Consider the following 23,487-nt stretch of genomic DNA (forward strand, 5'->3'; position numbering starts at 1 on the left):
CCAAGGGGACTCCAGTCCCCCCAAGCAGGGTAGTGACGTAGTCTGGAAGAGTGGCGGTTGGTAGGCCACGCGCACAGACTGGGCCTGTGCAAAGAGTCTCTCCGTAGGTGAGGAGCAGGCGCCAACTGCCAACTGTAGCGGGGTAATGGCAGCCCTGGCCGATGATGCACAGGCTGCAACTGCGGACTGTAGTGGGGCGGCAGTGGGCAGGCTGCCGCTGCAGGCAGGATTGAAGCGGTGGCCGCAGGAGAGAGCAGACAGGCCGCAATGGGCTGGAGCACAGCGGTACCAGCTGCGGACGACCATGGGCAGGTCATGTCCCCGATTTGGCGGTGGGTGACAGTCTCTGGTCGGTAAGTTCGGTACCTCCACTCTGACAGGCACTGATAATCTCCTCTCTGCTGCCGTTCTCCCCTCTGGTCATCGTCGGCCGCTCTAGCTCTCGCACAGTCCCACAGCTTCTTGTTCAGTGTCTGGCGTGTCACCAACTGTCTGCCCTGCATGCCCCCTGCTCCTTTTATACTCGCCCCTCCCCTTGCTGCCCAGTCACGCTCAGTCATCTGCTCTCCTCCTTTGTTCCCCGGGTACTGTTTCCCTAGGAACCCAGATGGCAGTTCCCTTGGTTCCGGCCCAGACAACCTATGGGGGTTCTCCTCCCTACACAAGCGCACTGCCCTGCCCTGTTGAGGGCAGAGCAGAATACTGCAGTGCGCAGGCGCCTGACCTTTCCTGGCACCTGCACACTCTAGGACACCCATCGGACCAGAACAGACGCGGGGGGAAGATAATATAACTCTTTTTTCATATCTTTCAGGTTACATCAGGGGCTTATCTACAGCATTACATAATGCTGTAGATAAGCCCCTGATGTCAGTGCCGGCAGCTCATATTCGAGAAAAGGGGTGACAGATTCCCTTTAAAGACATTTTGTGACTTCACAGTCATTTAACCATGATGCCACCAAAGGTCTCTTAACTGCAGGAGTCTAGAGAAACTGAACTAGAGACAAACTGGTATACAGGGCTGATGTTAGGGAGAAGGGAGAGCAAATTGGTCAATTTCTCATGGTACCCACTCTCTTGGGGGCCCCCATACATAACATAGTAACATAGTTTTGAAGGCTGAAGGAAGACCTTATGTCCATCTAGTTCAGCCTATTTTTAGTGCAGCTGTTCTGCATTGTTGATCCTGGGGAAGGCAAAAAACCCACAGAGTAGAAGCCAATTTTCTCCATAGGGAAAAAAATTCCTTCCCCTTAGCTGGGTCAACCATCTACCTATAATATTCTGTTATTCGCAACCTTCTATACTGTTACTCACAAGAAAAGCATCCATTCCTTTCTTAAATTCATTCAGTGAGTTGGCCATCACCACTTCCTCAGGAAGAGAATTCCAGAGCTTCACTGCTCTTACCGTGAAGAACCCTCTTCTATGCTGGTGCAGAAATTGTCTTTCCTCCAAACGAAGAGAATTCCCCCTTGTTCTTGTCACAGTCCTTGGTACAAACAGTTCATTGGAGAGATCTCTGTATTGCCCTCTGATATACTTGTACATATATACTAAGTCTCCCCTAAGTCTTCTCTTTTCTAGAGTAAATAGACCTAATTTTGATAACCTTTCTGGGTATTGTAGTGAACCAACTCCATTTATCATTTTAGTAGCCCGCCTTTGAACCCTTTCAAGTTCAGTAATGTCTTTCTTGAGCACCGGCATCTAAAATTGCACACAATACTCCAAGTGTGGTCTGACGATTGATTTGTACAGAGGTAGAATTATGTTTTCATCTCGTGTCCCCAGACCTCTTCTAATGCATCCCATGACCCTATTTGCTTTGGTGGCAGCTGCCTGACACTGGGCACTCCAATTTAGCTTCTTATTGACTAAGATGCCTAAGTCTTTTTCCATGTCTGATTTCCCCAGCAGTTTCCCATTTAGTACGTAATTATAGCATCTGTTTCTCCTTCTCATGTGCATAACCTTACACTTATCTGTGTTAAACCTCATTTGCCATTTTTCAGCCCAATTCTCCAATTTACTCAAATCTGTCTGTAGTTGCAAACTGTCCTCCCAGTGTTTCTATTCTCAGGTTAAGACTGCTTAAAGGCCTTTGGTGACATCATGGTCATGCAGGAGTCTAGAGCTGAAGAGGAGACCAGCTGGTATGGATGTGTAGTGTGTGTACTGTACAGTATATACTCGTACAGTGAGGGAAATAAGTATTCGATCCCTTGCTGATATTGTAAGTTTGCCCACTGACAAAGACATTAACGGTAGGTTAGTTTTAACACTGAGAGCTAGAATATCAAAAATTAAATCCAGCAAATCACATTGTATAAATTATGTAAATTTATTTTCATTTTGCAGTGAGAAATAAGTATTTGATCCACTACCAACTATTAAGAGTTCTGGCTCCTACAGACCAATTAGACGTCCCTAATCAACTCATTACCTGCATTAAAGACAGCTGTCTTACATAGTCACCTTTATAAAAGACTCCTGTCCGCAGACTCAATTAATCAGTCACACTCTAAACCTCTACAACATGAGCAAGACCAAAGAGCTTTCTAAGGATGTCAAGGACAAGATCACAGACCTGCACAAAGCTGGAATGGGCTACAAAGCCATAAGTAGGATGCTGGGTGAGAAGGAGACAACTGTTGGTGCAATAATAAGAAAATGAAAGAAATACAAAATGACTGTCAATCGACATTGATCTGGGGCACCATGCAAAATCTCACCTCGTGGGCTATCCTTGATCATGAGGAAGGTCAGAGGTCAGCCTAAAACTACACGGGGGAAATTGTTAATTATCTCAAGGCAGCTGGGTGTGATGGTCAACGTGTGGGTGTGATGGTCATCGGGGATGTGGAGACCTCCTGCACTCCCCTGAGTCAGTGTCTCTACACTCCTAAGGATCCCTAGGCCGGTTCCGCACCGGGCGCCGATCAGGAACCTAAAAACCCTAGCTCGCCCTGCACCTAGCCCTTTCTAGTGAAATGGACAGTGCAGAAACTAATCCCACCACTGCACTGAAACACACAAAAGGAAAGTTACAAAACAGGGGTAACACCACTTAGCTTTGCTCTGTTGCTCTTGCTCCCAGCAACAGAGTCCACCACCAGAATTCAGCTTCCACCTGAAGCTACTACACCAGACCTCTGCCTGAGCTGGAAGGAACTCCTCTCTGTAGTTCCTTCCTCCACCAGACTTGGTTGGAAATGAGCAATATCACCAACAGTGAGGGAGAGACCAAGACACACCTATATAGTTAAACCAGAGCAATCACACCTGTTAGTGATAATCACGTGCACTAGACTAAAGAAACCAGAGTGCAATGACCCTACTGGCCATCGGGGGCAAAACTAGAACTGAAATCACCACAGTGCAATGACCCTAATGGACACCGGGGGCAAAACTACCTTAAAGCCAAAGGCTTGAAGGAAAAAAAAAGATTACTAGTGCATTTATCTGTCATAATCCAACCTGGATCATGACACTGGGACCACAGTCACCAAGAAAACCATTGGTAGCACATTACGCAGTAAAGATTTAAAATCCTGCAGTGCCCGCAAGGTCCCCCTGCTCCAGAAGGCAAGGTTCCCTCACATAATTTCTGGTCCTCCCAAGACCTCCTTCTCTCCTCCACACTTATTCGCTCCTCACCCAACCGCATCCAAGACTTCTCTCGAATATCCCCCATCCTCTGGAATTCTTTCCCCAACACGTCTGACTATCAACCACATTTTGATCCTTCAGACGGAACCTGAATACCTACCTCTTCAGAAAAGCTTATAGCCTGCAATGACTCCGCTGCCTCCTCACCACTACCAGAGCTACCACCTCACCAACACTAGAGCTGCTCCAACCCCCAACCTACTGTCTCCTTCCTCACCATCCAGTAGAATGTTAGCACGCAAGGGCAGGGTCATCTCCCCCCTGTATCAGTCTGTGATTGTTAGTTTGTTTACTGTAAGTGATATCTGTAATTTGTATGTAACCCCTTCTCATTTGCAGCACCATGGAATCAATGGTGCTATATAAATAAATTAGTAATAATAATAATAATAAATAATGTGCAGGCCAATCTGAAGTTTGCCAGTGAACACCTGGATGATTATGTGAGTGATTGGAAGAAAGTTCTGTGTACAGACGAGACAAAAATTGAGCTCCTTGGCATTAACTGAACTCGCCGGGTTTAGAGGAAGAGAAATGCTGCCCATGACCCAAAGAATACCGTCCCCACTGTCAAGCATGAAGGTGGAAACATTATGTTTTGGGGGTGTTTCTATGAAAGGGCACAGGACTACTTCACCTCATCAATGGGATAATGGATAGAGCAACCTCCTTCCCTCCGCCAGGACATTAAAAATGTATCATGGCTGGGTCTTTCAGCAAGACAATGACCCAAAACAAAAGGACTTAGCCTTGAAATTCAACCTGCAGAATTCTTTCTGCTGCAATTTATTGACACCCACATAAACTAGATGGTTAATGAATTCAGCATTAACCTGCAGACATGAGGTTAAACTGTAGGTTAAAAGCATTCTAAAGCGATTCGGCTGCAGCACAGGAAGCTCATTTGTTGGGATCTTTATTCCTTCTGGCAGCTTCTGACTTTCAGTCATAGAGGTACGGTTGGCACGGCTTCAGTCACCGCACAGTACATTCTTAGTGTGGGTGTAACCATGGCCTGGCACTCACTGACAGCCGGCTCAGCATTGCATCAGTGCTAAAAACAAACAGACGAATGCACATCAAACATAAAACATCAAAGAAGCGCAGATGGAAAGAAGAATTTGGTGCAAGCAAAAAAGGCACTAAACACCAAAAATAAAACAACAATTAGGCACAAATTATCAAATGAATCAGGCTCTATACGTTGTGTACTTGATGGAAAGTCTCAGTTTGTCATGTGTACGGATCTTTAGTTGAAATGAGCAGATCGATCAGCAGATGATCAAGTTTGAAATAACTTCCCTGAAATTCCCTGAAACAGGTTCATTAGTCTACAAGGGGAATTCAGCAGGATATACACATATTTTCCAGGCTTTTTAATTATGTGACTTGAGGAGAATTTATTTGCTGCAAATCAAATTATTTGGTTAAAATTTGATGAAGTTGACAAATTTGAATTTCAAAAGAACCGCTCATCTCTCATCCTTAGCACTGATATCACATTTCCACCAAGACCTGCTCCTGTAGCATTGCATTCTATCACCAGGTCCTCTGTATTTATTCTGCAGGCAGCTCTCATGATATAAAAGATATTAGAACTAGAAGTTCTGGATGGTGCAGGTTCTGTCCATCCATGTAAATTAAGGTGGATAGGACCTGCAATGCCATCCAGTCAAGTAGAATGGATGTATGTGCTTTCCAGACGGAGTTATCAGCTCCTAGTTCCTGAAAATTGGAGAGCACCACACCCTACTTAAGCTTCCAGCTTACTGCTTGAAGCTGCGAGATATAGTCTTGTGCTTCTCTGGTTCATGCCTGTTTAGCTAATTCTTGTTTCATTGTCCCTTGTTCTGACCTCTACTTGTGTTTCTGACTATTTTTATGTATCCTAATTTTGTACTTTTCCTGCCCTCTTGGTTCTGACCCGGCCGCTTGACTACTTCTGAGAGTCTTACCACCAAACAGCAGCTTATTTCATGGGTCTAGTACAAGGACTCCTGTTTATGTGTTAAAAGGTAAAGAAAAGACCCTTGGATCTGGTAAGTAGAGTGACTTGTGTTAAGCCTGTCTGTGGAAGCCATTTCAGTGTTACAAGGCAACATTACAACTGGAGACCTAGTTAGACTGATTATAATGGTAATGTATATAAATTATATATGTTAGTGATTGCCTTTAGATAATAAAATTGCACCAAATTTAAGTCTGAAATCTTCATTCTTTCACTCATTCTCATACCACTAATATACAGTTTGCAACTGCAGCCTGATCTAATTTTCAGATTTTTCACTTATGGGAGTTTCTCTCACTGAAATATACCCTGGATATGATATTTTTTGTCTCCTGCTGTCTATGTCAGCTCATCTCATCTCAAAAAGACCCAGGAAAGTCAAAACATCTTATCTATTGTCACTGATGATAATAATTTCTTGGTGAAATAACAGTTATTACTGTGAATTAAGTCTTTCAGAATCAAATATTACATTAACACTATTTATATGCCAGTGTGAGAGAACCCTTAGCACTTTAATCCAGCCTGTTTCTCTACCCTTCATGAGACTTTACATGCTTTTTCTCCTATCCACACTACATGCTTTTTACCATGTGTACCTCCCCATCCTTGCTGCTTTAAGGCCAGGTGCACACGTTTACTATTTGGTCAGTATTTCAGTATTTGTAAGCCAAAATCAGGAGTGGGTGAAAAATGCAGAAGCCGTGATGTGCTTCTATTATACTTTTCCTCTGATTGTGCCACTCCTTGTTTTGGCTTACAGATACTGATGTAAAATGCTGACCAAATACTCAATGTGAGCATGTGGCCTAAAACTGAAAGACCAGAGAGAGCAATCAGAACCAGGAGCAGGAGGTCTGATGGATTTTTAACATTTTTACAAAATCTAGTTACATTATTAACACTTTAGGCCTCTTTCACATATCCGTTTTTTTTAATCCGGCACAATGCGGCGAAAAGTGTGAAAACCGGATCCGGAATTGGATCCAGTTTTGGCACATAGAATGTGATGATCGCCGCAACGTGCCGGATGGACATACGGCGCCTCCGGGTTTTGCCAGAAACGGCAAACCTGCGCCGTCCGGCATCAGCTAAAAACGTTGGCTGCAACGTTTTTTTGCAGCACCGGACCAGCTTTTTCAACAGCGCATGCGCGGGCACTGTGAGTTTTAACACCACAAGTGCCGGTGCAGCGCTCGCTCTCCCCCCCTCCATACATACCGGTTTCCCCGGTGCTGCCTCTCTCGCTTGCTCCCGCTGCGGCTCCTTTACCGGCTTCCCCGGTGCTGGCTTCCCCGGGGCTGCCTCTCTCTCCTCCATACATACCGGCTTCCCTGGTGCTGGCTTCACCGGTGCTGCCTCTCTCGCTTGCTCCTGCTACGGCTCCTTTAATACCGGCTTCCCCGGTGATGCCTCTCTCTCCTCCGTACATACCGGCTTCTCCGGTGCTGCCTCTCTCGCTTGCTCCCGCTGCGGCTCCTTTAAATGTTTTACAAGCCAGATCAGGCGCCGCACCTGCATCCGCTGTCACCGCTGCACGCCTGATCCGGCGGTCCGGCTTTCCGCCGCACCCCGCCGGAACAATCACACCGGATGTGTGAAAGTAGTCTTGGGGCAAAACAGTAGAAACTTTTTAATGAATACTATTTAGAAAATAGCTTAAGATTGCATTTAGGAAGCAAATGAGCAATAAAAAATTATGTGTGGAGATGTGCAGTATATAGTATTTAAATCATTTTCAACTTAATCTAAAAGAAATTTTTGGAACATGACAATAGTAATTAACATACCTTCATTTTGTGATTGTTGTAAGGTCAGATGTTGAGAATAATTGTTCCTGTCTGTATAATTGTGTTTCTTTTTGGTCTTTTTCGCTTTGTACATTTCAAAAGGATTATAATCTGTTCCGATCTCCAGTGCTGAATCTATTTATATGCATCTAGGAAGAAACAATATGACATTACTAAAAATATTCATTGATTGCAAAGTAAAACCATGAATAGCCTTGTAACGAAATAAAGTGAGACAGCATAGACAATGCCGAAATATAAGAAATACTATATAGAGGGGAATTTACCAAGCTGAGTGCATAGGAAAAGCACTGTTCATAGAAAACAATCAGATTTTTTTTTTACATTGTTTAATTTTAAACTTGACCCTACAAAATGAGGGCTTTAATTTGATTGGATGCTACGGGCATCGTCTCCAGTTCTATGCACTAGATTTGATAAATCTCCCCCGTACCGTTTGCAGAAATAATATTCAAAGTCTAGTTTTGCATCGGTGATTGAATTTAAGGTAACACACATTCAGTCGAAATTTCAGGATAATCTATGTTATTATCTTCAAAGAGCAGCCAAAAGTTCCTCGGTAATCAATAATCGGTCAATTTCATTAATTTGATTTGTTTGGTGATTTTCCGCAGACAACGTGGATTTTATACATCGCATCTCTTTATAGTATGAGACCATCAATTACTAAATCTTCCTTTACCTGAAAGCACCTCTACTGGTTAAAGTGGGACAGTCGCCTAAACACAAATGATTCATCAACTTCCAGTGGAAAGTAGTCACAGTCAATACCTAGATACTGCTGGTGTACACGACAATTCAGGAAAGCAGCTGGTTTCTAAATCAATGAATAAAAATAGATTGTGGGAAATGTAATGCCGGCACACAGAATGGTGGTATCCACAACGTTTCCATTTACTGTAAAACAGAATGATCAGAACTGTTTAATCCTCTAAGGAACCATTTATAGTAATATCTGTACTAATAGTTCTATACTATTATAAGTCCTTCCTTTATTTTCTAAACCCTTTGAATCCAGTTCTGGCTTTCACTTAAAAAACTGAAGTTAAAACTGTGGTGTTTTTTCCCAAAAAATTACCTACTTGATTGGAGAATGAGGGCAATTACTATTATTATTATTTATTTCTATAGCACCATTGATTCCATGGCACTGTATATGATACGGGGTTAGATACAAATTACAGATATCACTTACAGTAAACAAACTAACAATCACAGACTGATAAGGAGGGGAGATGACCCTGCCCTTTCGGGCTTACATACTACAGGATGGTGGGGAAGGAGCCAGTAGGTTGGGGGGTTAGGTTGGGGGGTTGCAGCAGTTCCGGTGTTGGTTGAGGCGATATCTCCAGTAGTGGTGAGGAGGTTGTGGGGTCATTGCAGGCTGTAAGTTTTTTTTGAAGAGGTGGGTTTTCAGGTTCCGTCTGAAGGATCCGAATGTGGTTGATAGTCGGACATGTTGGGGCAAAGAATTCAAGAGGATGGGGGATATTCGGGAGAAGTCTTGGAGGCGGTTGGGTGAGGAGCGAATAAGTGTGGAGGAGAAAAGAAGTCTTAGGAGGACAGGAGATTATGTGAGGGAAGGTATTGGGAGATTAGTTCAGAGACATATGGGGGAGACAGGTTATAGATAGCCTTGTAGGTCAGTATTAGTAATTTGAACTGGAAGGAAGATTATCACATTTCATCTTGACTTGGCCACTAGCCTTGGTAACAGGCTAATAGGTAACATCTTCTATAGGAGAAATGATAATTGATAATACATTATGAGATGGGGGCAGCTTGCTAGAATTTAATTAACAGAAGAAAGCACTTGATTAAATCTGTGAGACATTTAACCTGTCATTGTGATGATGGCAGCTCCCAAGAGCACCAGTTTGGAGAATGTTTGCATAGTAAATCTTATTGAAAGCGCCCTCAGGGATCTCTGAAGACTTTGGTAATACTGGATTATTAATGGAAGATCCATATAGAGTTATACATTGCGATTAAAGGCATAATGAGTGTAAGATTATAAATATTAAACTGCAATTTCCGGCACGATGCTCTTACTATATTATCTGGTTATTGTTATTCAGTAGGAATTTCTGGACATTAACCGGAAGGAAAGTCACAATTTGAAACATTATATATTTTATGTGGTGCTCAATGGGAGGGAGCTAATGATTTATAGTCTGCCATCAATCCTTGTTTGTTCTTGAAAAAGGGGTCTGACATAGTAAAAAGGTTGCAAAGAGACACTGAGAATGATTTTAAACAACTGGAAAATAAAACTAATTGTCACATGTAATCCCAAAATATTCAGAAGAAGTTCGGAGCGTTGTGACTTTTTTCTGTAGTACTATTAGATATGACACTTTAAATTTGAAATATAATCTGATAAAATGCATGGTTCTATTCAATCTTGACGTCATCATTTCTTTAGGGACCAGATAGCAGATCACAGTAGTAGTCATTATGATGAAGGTCATCATGAGTTTCAAACTAGTTAACCATCAATGGAAATATGTAAGAAGCAGTAATCTAAAGCCACTCATACACATTAAATACAGTGGGGAAAAAAGTATTTAGTCGGCCACCAATTGTGCAAGTTGTCCCACTTAAAAAATGAGAGAGGCCTGTAATTGACATCATAGGTAGAGCACAACTATGAGAGTCAAAATGTCAAAACAAATCCAGAAAATCACCTTGTCTGATTTGGCAAGATTTATTTTTCAAATTATGGTGGAAAATAAGTATTTGGTCATTAACAAAAGTTCATCTCAATATTTTGTTATATATGCTTTGTTAGCAATAACAGAGGTGAAACGTTTTCTGTAAGTCTTCATAAGGTTGGCATACACTGTTGGTGGTATGTTGGCCCATTCCTCCATGCAGATTTCCTCTAGAGCAGTGATGTTTTTGGCCTGTCGCTGGGTAACACGGGGTTTCAAATCCTTCCAAAGGTTTTCTATGGAGTTGAGATCTGGAGACTGGCTAGGCCACTCCAGGACCTTCATATACTTCTTACAAAGACACTCCTTTATTGCCCTGGCAGTGTGTTTGGGATCATTATCATGCCGAAAGACCCATACATTTGCTGATGGAAGGAGGTTTGCACTCAAAATCTCATGATACATAGCCCCATTCATGACCTAGGAATGTTTGAATCAGCCCCCCTTTCATCCTCCATCTTATGTAACTCCTAGACCTACAATAACCCCAGACACATTCCTAGCCTTTTGGATAAATAGGCCACAGCAGCCATGTTTATTAAAATATTTACATACAAAAATGAACATATCATTATAACATTGACAAATAAGGAACGGGGTCTATGGAAGCCGTGAAGCAGCTTTGTTGCGCCATCAGCCACAACTTAGGCCCTCATCTGCATCACACTGGTTCGAGGACCCTCCTGCTTATGCCCTCAACCGCACCACACTGGTTTGAGGACTCTACAGATTGGCACCACTAATTAAATTGTCCCGCTGAGACCTCAGCCCAGTAGGGACCTCTTTTATTTAAATTATACTCTGACCATCAAATGAAACAAAAGAGGGGAGGGGTAGGTAACTGCCCCACCAAAATGGGCCCCCTACTCACCCCCTGCTACCATCACTTGGCTCTCTACAGACTTGTTCCTGCCATGACAGACATGCATGACACCTTATGCATGAATGTCCCTCCACACCTTAACAGCCTTCTCTAAACCCTCTCTCAAACGAGTGCCCAGATATCTATACCGATAGGTGTCAAATGTACCCCATCCCGACGTAAATGCCCCCTGGATGGCACTTCCAGATCGTGATGCCGCACTACCACCACCCCATTCCTAGCCAAAAAACGCGACACCTCCCGATTCACCTTAATTTGGGCCTTATTTATGCGTTCCACTGAACGACCATATTTCCAAGCCAAATGAGCCACAATATCGGACCAAACAATGCCCATCCCTGAGTGAGCAGCCATGAGCCGCAAGCAGTCAAATTTAATGTCCCAAACCAAATCCCTGGAAGTGCGGACCCCCAAATCATTACCCCCGCTTGAATCAATAAAACATCCGAAGGTCTATCCAAACCCACATGAAAATAATATTCTGGAACCAAACTGGACCATAGCATCCCACTAATCCCAAACCACCTGACCATCACCTCAACCTGGCTTAACCTAAGCTGCGGTCGGATGGTCTGCCATCATTCCGTAAAGCTCCCCACACCGCGTACAAGTGTCCTAACACCCACACCAACAGCGGACCATCTGCAAAAGAAAACAACCAAAATTTTAACTTGCAACCCCACAGGCAAACCCCCTTTTCCACTGTTAAATATCCAGCATTCCTGTGCGGACATATGACACAAAACGTAATGACTCCCATCTCCCAATCTTGAGCACCGCCGCTGCACTAAGGTCCCACCTGGCCGCTTCCGTCGCTGCCCCTATACGAAATGAATGGGATCCGAATTTAGGATCATCCATGCCAATCCAACCTAAGCACCTACTGAATATGGCTATAAACTGGAATTTAGACAAAGCCGAACCATTCCTGATGAATCACAAAAGAACCCCCAGCACCGCCCCTTACCAACAAAGATTGAGACGTTCTATATATTGGCACTCCATTAATCCTTCCACCACCCACAGTTCCACCATACAACCCTTGCTATCTGATATAGCAGATATAGATATCTGTCTTTGACCTCTGAAGTATACAACAGATAACCCCGGGTACACATACCACATCATGGAATTGCAAATCCCCTTGATGACAACAATTCTTACTCACTAATTCGCTTATTTGAAATGCTCCAAAGAAAGCTAAACTAAAAGCCGTCTGAAACAACAATGTCTCATATTTAGACCGACACACAATCTTCAACGCTGCTAACAGTCTATCCAACTTATGAAATGAGATCGGATGCCTCCAATCCCGAACCATCCTTCCTTTCCTGTACCCCTTCAATACTTGTTGTATCCCAAAAGCCTTGGTAAAGTCTTCCATGCCAGACAATTTGAACAAAAATGCCAATGCAGCCATTCGACCATTCAACACTGACACCGACACCCCTTCCTCACATGACCTGCCGATCATGTATAACAGATCCTGTCTATCTACATCTGACTGACTACCCCTGTACTCGACTCTAACCTATACCAATAGTCTCACACTGAATTATATCAATGTCACGTCCCAGGAGCCACTGATGCCGCAATCAACCTCATTGCTTATCCGATACCAGATTCCACAAGCTCGCTGGCCATTGTGTTCCATGCTACTCCGACTCCGGCGCCAGCTTCCGAAACAGACCCCATGGAAAGCAAAAAATTGCATCAGCAATAAAATTTTTGACTCCTGGGACATGCTTCGCCCTCAACAATACATTCAAATGCAAGCATCGAAGTACCAAATGACGCATCAAATTCACCACGGGAGGAGAATGAGCTGACAATCGATAAATACTTTGCACCACGCTCATGTTATCACACAAAAACCTCACCTTCTTGTTTTGCAAAGCCTCCCCCACACTTCCATGGCTATCACAATGGGGAATAGCTCTAAGACCACTAAATTCTTTGTCAGCCCATTCACTCTCCACTCGTCTGGCCACTGCCCAGCCAACCATTTGCCTTGAAAATAGGCTCCAAATCCAATGATCCTGCTGCATCCGTAACCAACTCCAAGTCAACATTGTCAACCACCTCGTCCATCCACACCGATCGTCCGTTATAACTGCCCAAAATCTGCTCCTACATGTGTAAATCCTCTTTCTGCCCTGCATTCAACCAAATAAAATGTCATGGGCAAGTCGCACCCGTCGTTGCTACAACCAACCTCCTGGTAAATATTCTACCCATGGGTAAAATCCTGCACGCAAAATTCAATTTACCCATTAAAGATTGCAACTGGCATAATTGCATTCTGCGGGCTCTTAACACCTCGTGTATGACTATTTTCAAATCCCAAATCCTTCAGCTGCTCAACTGGCAAACGACATTGCATCATCACCGTATCTATCTCAGTGCCCAGAAAACACATTGTGGTGTTGGACCCATAGTATTCTCTGCGGCCAAAGGAATCCCAAACCTCTCCGCTACTTGTTGCATTGTTTGCAATAATATTGCGCACACTGGAGACCCAGCTGGTCCAATTCACCAAAAAAATCATCGAGATAGTGAATAATAGTATCTGCACCTGCCTCCATGTGAACCACCCATTCCAAAAAGGAACTAAACATCTCAAAATATGCAAATGAGGTAGAACAGCCCATGGGCAAGCAACAATCAACATAATAATGTCCTTCCCAAAAACAGCCCAACAGATGAAAACTGTCTGGATGAACCGTCAACAATCAAAAAAAAAGCCTCTATGTCCATCTTGGCCAAAAGTGTACTATGACCACACTGTCTTACCCACTCCACCGCCTTATCGAATGACACGTAAGAAACCAAGACCAACTCTGGATCAATACCATCATTGACCGACTCCCTCTCTGGGTACGATAAATGGTGTATCAACCGATACTTATTTGTTTCCATCTTTGGGACCAAACCCAACGGAGAAATCTTTAAACATGGTAATGGTACTTCGTGTATTTCATCCTGCCTAACTTCTTTACCCAATTTTTGACCAACTATCTCAAGTTGCTCAATATCAGACCTCAAATTCCGAACCAAAACCGATACTTCCTTCACAACTGAAAGGATCTTGAAACCAAAATGAAAACCCTCCTTCAACAAACATGCTGTCTCCCTATCAGGGTAATTGTCTAAATACTGTTCCATCTGTTCTAACCTCACCGGAGTCATCCCTCTTACCGGCAGATTCCCCAGGCTTTCCCTTTCCTCTCTTACAACACTTTGTGAGGTTGTGGTGTCCCTGCAACCGGAACATTCGTGCTTAAACCTACAGGATGTAAAAGTACATTCCTTCTCATTAAAGCTCCAACACAAACCCTTCCTTGCTCCCGCCGATGGTGCCCCTGAACTAGCAGGTTCCCCAAGAAAGCAACATGACAACGCTCTTGGTGCTGACATTAAACGCATCCACAAACTTATGTTCTTGTTATCCCACCGCAAACTCGGACGAACCGTCTTCCTTTGCCTAAACTGTGCGTCGTACTGCAACCAACCAGTCCCACCATATGTACGACATGCTTCCCTCATGCTATCCAGATAGCAAAAAAGAGAACACTTTTCCCTTTTCCTCCACCACGCTAGCAAATATAGGGAACGTCTACAGCCAGTTGGCAAAAGTTTGGGGAATCAAGCGATATCTACGCTTTTCCTCTTCCGCTTTTTTACTCTCAGTCAACTTCACCCTGTCCAAATTAAACTTCTCCAAAGGCAAAAGTGAAAAAATCTCCACATATTCATCCCTCCATATTTTCTCTTTCACCTCCAGTTTTAAATGCGCATCCAACGGCCTATAAAAACACACTTCCCCACGAGCCTTATCATCCAGTCTCACTGGGACAATACTCCCTGCACTCTTCGATTCAGCAGGTCAGGGGGGCCCCCCTCAACTAGCGCCCCACCCTGAGTATTACTTGCCACCCCTACCGAGGCTGAAACCACCACAGCTATTTGCAACATTTGCACCCCACCCCCTTGCCACAATGCAGTTGGGGAAGACCTAACCACGCCCATCAATTCAAGCATCATTCCAAGCAACTGCAACACCTCGCTATCTGCCAATCCGTCAGACACAACCTCCTGCATGCCACCCACATCACAACCGTTTGCTGCATTACAGTGACCACAATGCTTGGCCGACTTTGAGTCCCTCTCGGAACGGCTGCTGCATATCTCCCCCTTGTTCTCCTCTAATTCTTCTCCTGTAGATGCCCGGCCCTCCTCCTCAGACTCCACCGGCGATGCCCCAGCAACCAAGGACCCCTCGGCCCTTGATGCATCAGTGTTACGAATGTCCATAGTCTCTGCGGTGGTGGAAGGCAATTCAGTTGCACACCTGCAGCCTGCAATCATCTGAATGCCTTCATCCTCCCCTTCCGATCCGTCATCCCTTGGACCTACAGCTCTTCTGTTTCTTGTTCTTTTGTTGACCCTGCATGGTGCAGCAGGCGCCCTATTGGTCTTTCCTCCATTCCAAGGGCCAGTCCCCATGCTCTGTCCTCCCAAAGAGGCAGAGCACTGGACTGCCAGCTCAGGTCCTCGCTCCCTGGGTACTCCAGCCACTTCCTTGTTCCTCCTCCTGGTGCCCCTTGACCTCGTCTCTCTGGAGGCTACAGTGAGAGCAGCCCTTTGTCACTGGCAGCTTTGTAAAGTCCTGAAATAGAGCCTCCAACACGGTATTGTGTCCCTGACTCAGATTTACTAACAGACTGTCCCTGCCCCTTCCAATCCCCCCTTATATACCTAGTCCCGTTAACCAATCAAATGGCCCCATTCACACCCCTTTTACTAACTCCCACCATAATTTGAATGGAAACCCCTTCTATATTCCCTTATTCCACTGTTATGATTGAGTCACCATAGGAGGCAAAAACAGAAATGCTAGCTAAGTCCTGAAAACCAGAGAGGTTGCAACTATCAGATTGCAGACCCCTGAACCTATCAACACAACTAGCAGTAGCCGTGGGGGGTTCCTACGATGACCTAGACCCCTCGATCACAACCGGAGAGATACATAGACCTAAAGAAGGAAAGGGGAAATCTAACTGCCCCAGAGCAGACCCCAAAGCAATAGGCAGCCCCCCACATATAATGACGGTGAAGCAAGATGAAAACACTTACACAGACAGAAAGACAGGCTGAGCAAAGACGGGGCCCAAAAACTACCTAGATAGGAACGGATAGGACGGCTGCTGTCTGCAATCTGCAAAAACCCTATCAGAGAAAAAGCCAACAAGCTGATATAAAAATGGCCCTGAAGCAACTAAGCTTCAAAAACTAAATCAGCACTCAGGTACTTTCAGAAAACAGAGCTCAATGAACACTGCACACTCCAGCAGGGAGTGGCAGAATCCAAAAAGCAAGAAAAACAAAAACAAATCTTAGATGCAAAAAGGCAAAACAGCAAACTTAGCTTTAGGAGAGCAGGAATCAGACTGGTGTCCAAGAGTCCACAGAGAAATCACCTGCAGGGCAGAAAGGGCGTAGGCTGCCTTAAATCCAGTCAGTGACTCCACTCAGCCAATCGTCTTCATTAGTCCCAGGTGCCTGATAATCAGGCTCACTACCTTCCTTCACTAGAATAGGGAGTTCACCAGGCCTCAGTGACGAAGGGGAAAATGAACTCACAACAGTACCCCCCCCTTGAGGAGGGGTCACCGAACCCTCAACAACGCTACCAGGGCGATCAGGGTGAGCCCGATGAAAGGCACGCACCAATCTTTTGGCATGAATATCAGAGGCAGAGACCCAGGAATTATCCTCCTGACCATAACCCTTCCACTTAACCAAATACTGGAGTCTCCGTCTAGCCAGACGGGAATCCAGAATTTTCTCTACCTCATATTACAAGTTACCTTCAACCAATACAGGGTCCGGAGGTGCCACCTCAGGCACAACTGGCTCAACAAACCTCTTCAACAAGGACTTAAGGAACACATTATGGATCTTAAAAGTGACAGGAAGAGCCAAATGAAAAGAGACCGGATTAATAATCTCCAAAATCTTGTAAGGTCCAATAAATCTAGGCTTAAACTTAGGAGAAGCCACCCTCTTAGCAATATTTTTTGATGATAACCACACCATATCACCAATCTTAAACTGGGGACCAATGGTCCTATGTCGATTGGAAAACCGCTGGGCCTTTTCCTGGGAGAGAGATAACTTATCCACCACTTGGTCCCAGATCTGGTGCATTCTCTCCACCACAGTGTCAACACCTGGGCAGGCAGAAGGCTCCACCTGCCCTGAAGAAAATCGAGGGTGAAAACCAAAGTTACAAAAAAAAGGTGACATCAAAGTGGCAGAACTAGCTCTATTATTTAAAGCAAATTCGGCCAAGGGCAAAAATGAAACCCAATCATCCTGATCAGCGGAAATCAAACATCTCAAATACGACTCCAAGGTCTGGTTTGTTCTCTCTGTCTGCCCATTGGTGAAAAGCAGAGGAGAAGGACAACTGAATTCCCAACTTGGAACAGAACGTCCTCCAAAATTTAGACACAAATTGAACTCCTCTGTCAGATACAATGTTCTCAGGAATCCCGTGCAAGCGAACCACCTGTTGCAAAAACAGAGGCACCAACTCAGAGGAAGATGGCAACTTAGGGAGTGGTACAAGATGAACCATCTTAGAGAACCTATCACAAATCACCCAAATAACAGTCATTCTTTGCGAGACCGGCATATCAGAAATGAAATCCATTGAAATATGGGTCCATGGCCTCCTGGGGACCGGCAAAGGCATCAACAACCCACTAGAGCGAGAACAAGATTTAGACCGGGAGCAAGTCCCACAGGACTGCACAAAATTCCTGACATCATGAGACAAGGTGGGCCACCAAAAAGAGCGACTCACCAGATCTCTAGTACCAAAAATACCTGGATGACCAGCCAATGCAGAGCAATGAACTTCAGACATCACTCTCTTCTTCCACTGGTCAGGAACATACAACTTTCCACTGGGGCAACGCTCAGGTTTGTCCTCCTGGAACTCTTGCAGAGCAAGTCTCAAATTGGGCGAGATGGCAGAAAGAACTACCCCTTCGCCTAAGATGGTGGCAGGCTTGGTCACCACAGGAGAATCAGCAAAGAAACTCCTAGAGAGGGCGTCTGCCTTGACATTCTTAGTTCCAGGAAGGAAAGAGACCACAAAATCAAAACGTGTAAAAAACAAGGCCCACCTAGCCTGTCTAGGGTTCAAGCGTTTAGCCGACTCTAGGTAAATCAAATTTTTGTGGTCAGTGAGGACCACAACTTGATGTTTGGCTCCCTCCAACCAATGTCTCCACTCCTCAAATGCCCATTTCATGGCCAACAGTTCCCGATTCCCCACATCATAGTTACGTTCAGATGAAGAGAACTTACGGGAAAAGAAAGCACAGGGATTCATTTTAGATGTTACCGGATCCTTTTGGGACAACACCGCTCCTGCACCAATCTCAGAAGCATCCACCTCTACCTGGAACGGGAGTGAGACATCAGGTTGCCGCAGAACCGGGGCGGAGGTAAATCTACGCTTCAGCTCCTGAAAGGAAGCAACCGCCTCCGGAGACCAATTCAACACATCCGCACCCTTCCTGGTCAGGTCAGTCAATGGTTTGGCAATACTAGAAAATTTTGCTATAAATTTCCGATAAAAATTAGCAAAACCCAAAAACTTCTGGAGGGCCTTCAAAGAAGTGGGCTGAACCCAATCACAAATGGCCTGTACCTTGGCCGGGTCCATTTCAATAGTTGACGGAGACAAAATAAATCCCAAAAAAGAAATTCTCTGTACTCCAAAAAGGCATTTTGATCCTTTGACATACAGAGAATTCTCTCTCAAGATCCGGAACACAGTCCGAATATGTTCCACATGAGAATCCCAATCCTTGGAGAAGATCAAAATATCATCCAGATAGATAATCAAAAATTTATCGACAAAGTCTCGGAAAATATCGTTCATGAAGCAATGGAAGACAGAAGGGGCATTAGTGAGCCCAAAAGGCATCACCAGGTACTCAAAATGTCCCTCCGGAGTATTAAACGCCGTCTTCCATTCATCCCCCTGCTTAATGCGGATAAGATTATACGCCCCCCTGAGGTCAAGCTTGGTAAACCAGCAAGCACCTCTGACTCTAGAGAATAGATCCGAAATCAGGGGTAACGGATACTGATATTTAATAGTAATTTTATTGAGGGCACGATAATCAATACAAGGCCTTAAAGAACCATCCTTCTTGGCCACAAAAAAAAACCCGGCACCTAAGGGTGAAGAGGATGGTCTAATATGACCCTTCTCCAATGCCTCCTTATTATAGGACCGCATAGCCTCGTGCTCGGGTACAGATAAATTGAAGAGCCGACCCTTAGGAAATTTACACCCCGGGTTTAGTTCAATAGCACAGTCATAACTCCTATGAGGAGGCAAGGACGCAGACTCATTCTCACTAAATACATCATAGTAGTCCGCCAAATAGTCAGGAACCTCATGCGACTGAGGAGAGGTGGAAAAAACCGGAGCCTCACTAAAGGTACACCGGCAACCCCAACTCACCACAGACACAGACTTCCAATCCAAAACTGGATTATGAATCTGCAACCAGGGAAACCCCAGAACAACGGCATCATGCAGACCATGCAACACCAAAAATCTGCAATTTTCTTGGTGGTCTGGGGCGACCCGCATGACCAACTGGGTCCAAAACTGAGGTCTATTTTTAGCCAGAGGGGTAGCATCAATCCCCCTCAAAGGGATAGGCGTCTGCAGAGGTGTCAACAGAAATCCACAACGTTTAGCAAAATCCAAGTCCATTAGGTTTAGCGCTGCTCCTGAATCCACAAAAGCCTTGGCAGAAAATGTGGACAGGGAACAGATCAGAGTAATCGCCAAAAGAAACTTAGGCTGAACCCCACCAACAGAAAACGTGTGTGCAAAGCGTTTCTCACGTTTAGGACAAACAGAAATAACATGTGAGGCATCTCCACAGAAAAAACACAGCTTATTATGCCTTCTGAATTCCTGACGTTGCGCCTTAGACAAAACTCTATCACATTGCATAGGTTCAGACGTCTGTTCAACCGGTGGCAACACCTCTCGTGTAATCCTGCGTTCACGTAAAAGCCGATCTACCTGAATGGCTAAAGACATAGAATCGTCCAGACCAGAGCGAACAGGAAATCCCACCATAGTATCTTTTACGGCTTCTGACAAACCCTTCCGAAAGAGAGCAGCCAAGGCACTATCATTCCAGGTAGTAAGGACCGCCCACTTTCGGAACTTTTGACAGTACAACTCTGCAGATTCTCGACCCTGGTTCAATGCTAACAGGGTCTTTTCAGCCTGATCAATAGCATTAGGTTCGTCGTACAGCAACCCCAAGGCTTGAAAAAATGCGTTCACATTAGTCAGAATAGGGTCATCTGGTTTCTAAGAAAACGCCCAATCCTGGGGATCGCCGCGCAGCAAAGAGATGACAATTTTAACCTGCTGCGCGGGGCTCCCTGACGAGTTAGGCTTCAAAGCAAAAAATAATTTACAATTATTTTTGAAACTCAAAAATATAGCTCGATCCCCAAAAAATACATCAGGTGTGGGGATCTTTGGTTCAACAGCATGTGAACGAGCAAGATAGGCGGAAATTCCTCGCACTTCAGCAGCGAGCTGCTCCACACGATCAGACACTTGCTTTATCTCCATTGAGAGAAAAAAAAATTCCCCCTACGGCCTCAGAGATATAGAGGAAAGAATATACACACACCTTTTTTTTTTTTTTTTTTTTTAAACACAATTCTTTCCTGCTATAGAGTACCCCAGGATCTGCGGTTGGGCGGGTGATTCTGTTATGATTGAGTCACTGTAGGAGGCAAAAACAGAAATGCTAGCTAAGTCCTGAAAACCAGAGAGGTTGGCAACTATCAGATTGCAGACCCCTGAACCTATCAACACAACTAGCAGTAGCCGTGGGGGGTTCCTACGATGACCTAGACCCCTTGATCACAGCCGGAGAGATACATAGACCTAAAGAAGGAAAGGGGAAATCTAACTGCCCCAGAGCAGACCCCACTCAGTCAATCGTCTTCATTAGTCCCAAGTGCCTGATAATCAGGCTTACTACCTTCCTTCACTAGAATAGGGAGTTCACCAGGCCTCATTGACGGAGGGGAAAATGAACTCACAACATTCCACCATAATAGATCCTAACTCTCCCCCCACCCCTCTAAAACACCATTTTTATTTACTTCTACTTAACCCCTATTAGGGCCTGGCATACATCCTGGTCATGAGGCCCTCCCCTCTACAGCCTGTGGCTTGCGGGTATGGGCCCCACTTTCTTTCAAGTACATGGATCAGTTGTCCTGGTCCCTTTGCAGAGAAACAGCCCCAAAGCATGATGCTGCCACCCCCATGCTTCACAGTAGGTATGGTGTTATTTGGATGCAACTCAGCATTCTGTCTCCTCCAAATATGTTACCTTTTGTTTCTACCAAACAGTTCTACTTTGGTTTCATCAGACCATATGACATTCTCACAATAGTCTTCTGGATAATTTAAATGCTCTCTAGAAAACTTCAGATGGGCCTGGACATGTACTGGCTTAAGCAGGGGGACATGTTTGACACTGTAGGATCTGAGTCCCTGACAGCGTAGTGTGTTACTGATCCCTCGTGTGGTTCTGGGATTTTTGCTCACCGTTCTTGTGATCATTTTGACCCCACAGGGTGAGATCTTGCATGGAGCCCCAAATCGAGGGAGATTATCAGTGGTCTTGTATGTCTTCCACTTTCTTATTATTGTTCCCACAGTTGATTTCATCACACCAAGCTGCTTGCCTATTGCAGATTCAGTCATCGCAGCAGTTAAAACTAGTTTGAATCACTGACTGGTAACCAACTTACGATTTTACTTAAAAAAATGCTTTGTCCCAATTTATTTGCACAGCACTTTAACAAGTTCAAACCGGTACTATTACTTCAAATAATGAGTGGAAGACAGAGGAGACTTTTCATGGACATCATTAACCCTTTACATTTAGGCTATACACTTCAGTGTGTGATTCCATGATCATTTCTTTATAGGGTTAGCGCATCTTGTTGCTATTCTTTTACCCAACCTCCTTTTCTATGCGTAGTCATTTGGTTCTGTTTATGAATATATGGGGACTGTTCCACAGTATATTGTGTGTTTATTGTGTTACTTCTTTCCCTCTATAGGGATATTCTAAGGACGGTTCCCGGAACTATATCTTCCAGCTACGCAAGATTTCCTTAGGGATTGCTTCATATACAGTATGTATGCATGCTGTGTGTTCAGATTTGTATTCTATATTCTGCTCTGGGTCGTTTATACCTGAAGTTTATATTGGTGTTTCCTTATATTGTGCATGCTATATTCTATCATTCAGGGTGTGTGGGGGTTTTGACCTGTATTTTTACCTTTGCAGTTGCCATGTATTGCATGTGGGGGAGATCGGTCTGTTTTTAATTGTTTTTTAATGTTTAATTGTCAATACAGTTCCTTTTTTTATATATCACGACTGCGGTGTGCATACTTTTCAGTGGTGTCTTTCCCTCTTTGTTTATTAACCCTACATATCCTTTACAATTGGACTGCTATTTCCCCGTTTATCCCTACAGATCTCCCTGCGAGGAGTTAACCCCCTGTTAAATTAAAACTGTTGAATTTCTTAACCCTTTCTCTGCCTTCTGTCTGTCACTGCATCCCGCAACCAGCTTTCAATCCTATCCATACTTTACATGTGTGGCCTAACCCTTTAAGGGCATGTTCACATTGAGTTTTTTTACATGGACTTTGAAGCTGATGGCTGTTATACTTCAAAATTCATGACAAAATACTCCTCTTGAACTTATCTTCTGTTTTTCTGTTTTGCTGTACATTTTAGCAAGTTTATACCCTCTTGACTTCTGTAAACCATTCAGTAAAGTTGTTTTTCTCTTTTCTAAGTGAACATTTTTAGCCATTTACCGCTTGCACAAAACAAAAGCTTTCAATAGAGACTTGAACATAAAAAAAGACTTCCTCTATAGCAGCCACCATGTGTGGCTGAGGGTTCTGAGGGTTTTTAGATGAAAGAAATTGACAATTCAACATGTTCATTCTCTCTGGAGATGTGTGTAGGGCATGGTGACATTTTTCTGCGTCATACATTCAGTAACATTTTGTTATTAGGACAAATTCTGCCATAAAAGATTTAGATTTGTTGTAGTGGAAACAATTACCACACTTGTTTCTGACATCTGGTCAACGTCAGGATATTTCTCACTTTCACATTGAATAGATCAGGCTGAAGCCAGATTCACACATTCGTGTCAGAAGTTCAAGTAAGTTTCATGATGCACAGACTGGCCACAGGTCCGGTGACGAAGGCTTGCAGCCTCATAC

At 44.2% G+C, this 23,487-nt stretch overlaps 1 protein-coding gene across 3 annotated transcripts in view; it reads right to left on the reverse strand.

Annotated features, from left to right (window-relative positions):
• HTR1F (5-hydroxytryptamine receptor 1F) overlaps nucleotides 1–23,487 on the reverse strand; it is a 376,176-nt gene that overhangs the window by 38,174 nt on the left and 314,515 nt on the right. For all 3 annotated transcript variants that reach the window (XM_073584436.1, XM_073584437.1, XM_073584439.1), the window contains one exon: nucleotides 7,473–7,621. The gene's annotated coding sequence lies outside the window, so the exon portion shown is untranslated. The remainder of the gene's footprint in view (nucleotides 1–7,472; nucleotides 7,622–23,487) is intronic.

The sequence above is a fragment of the Dendrobates tinctorius genome, unplaced genomic scaffold (assembly GCF_039654945.1).
Source record: "Dendrobates tinctorius isolate UK_male_01 unplaced genomic scaffold, ASM3965494v1 ptg000084l, whole genome shotgun sequence".
Classification (NCBI taxonomy): domain Eukaryota; kingdom Metazoa; phylum Chordata; class Amphibia; order Anura; family Dendrobatidae; genus Dendrobates; species Dendrobates tinctorius.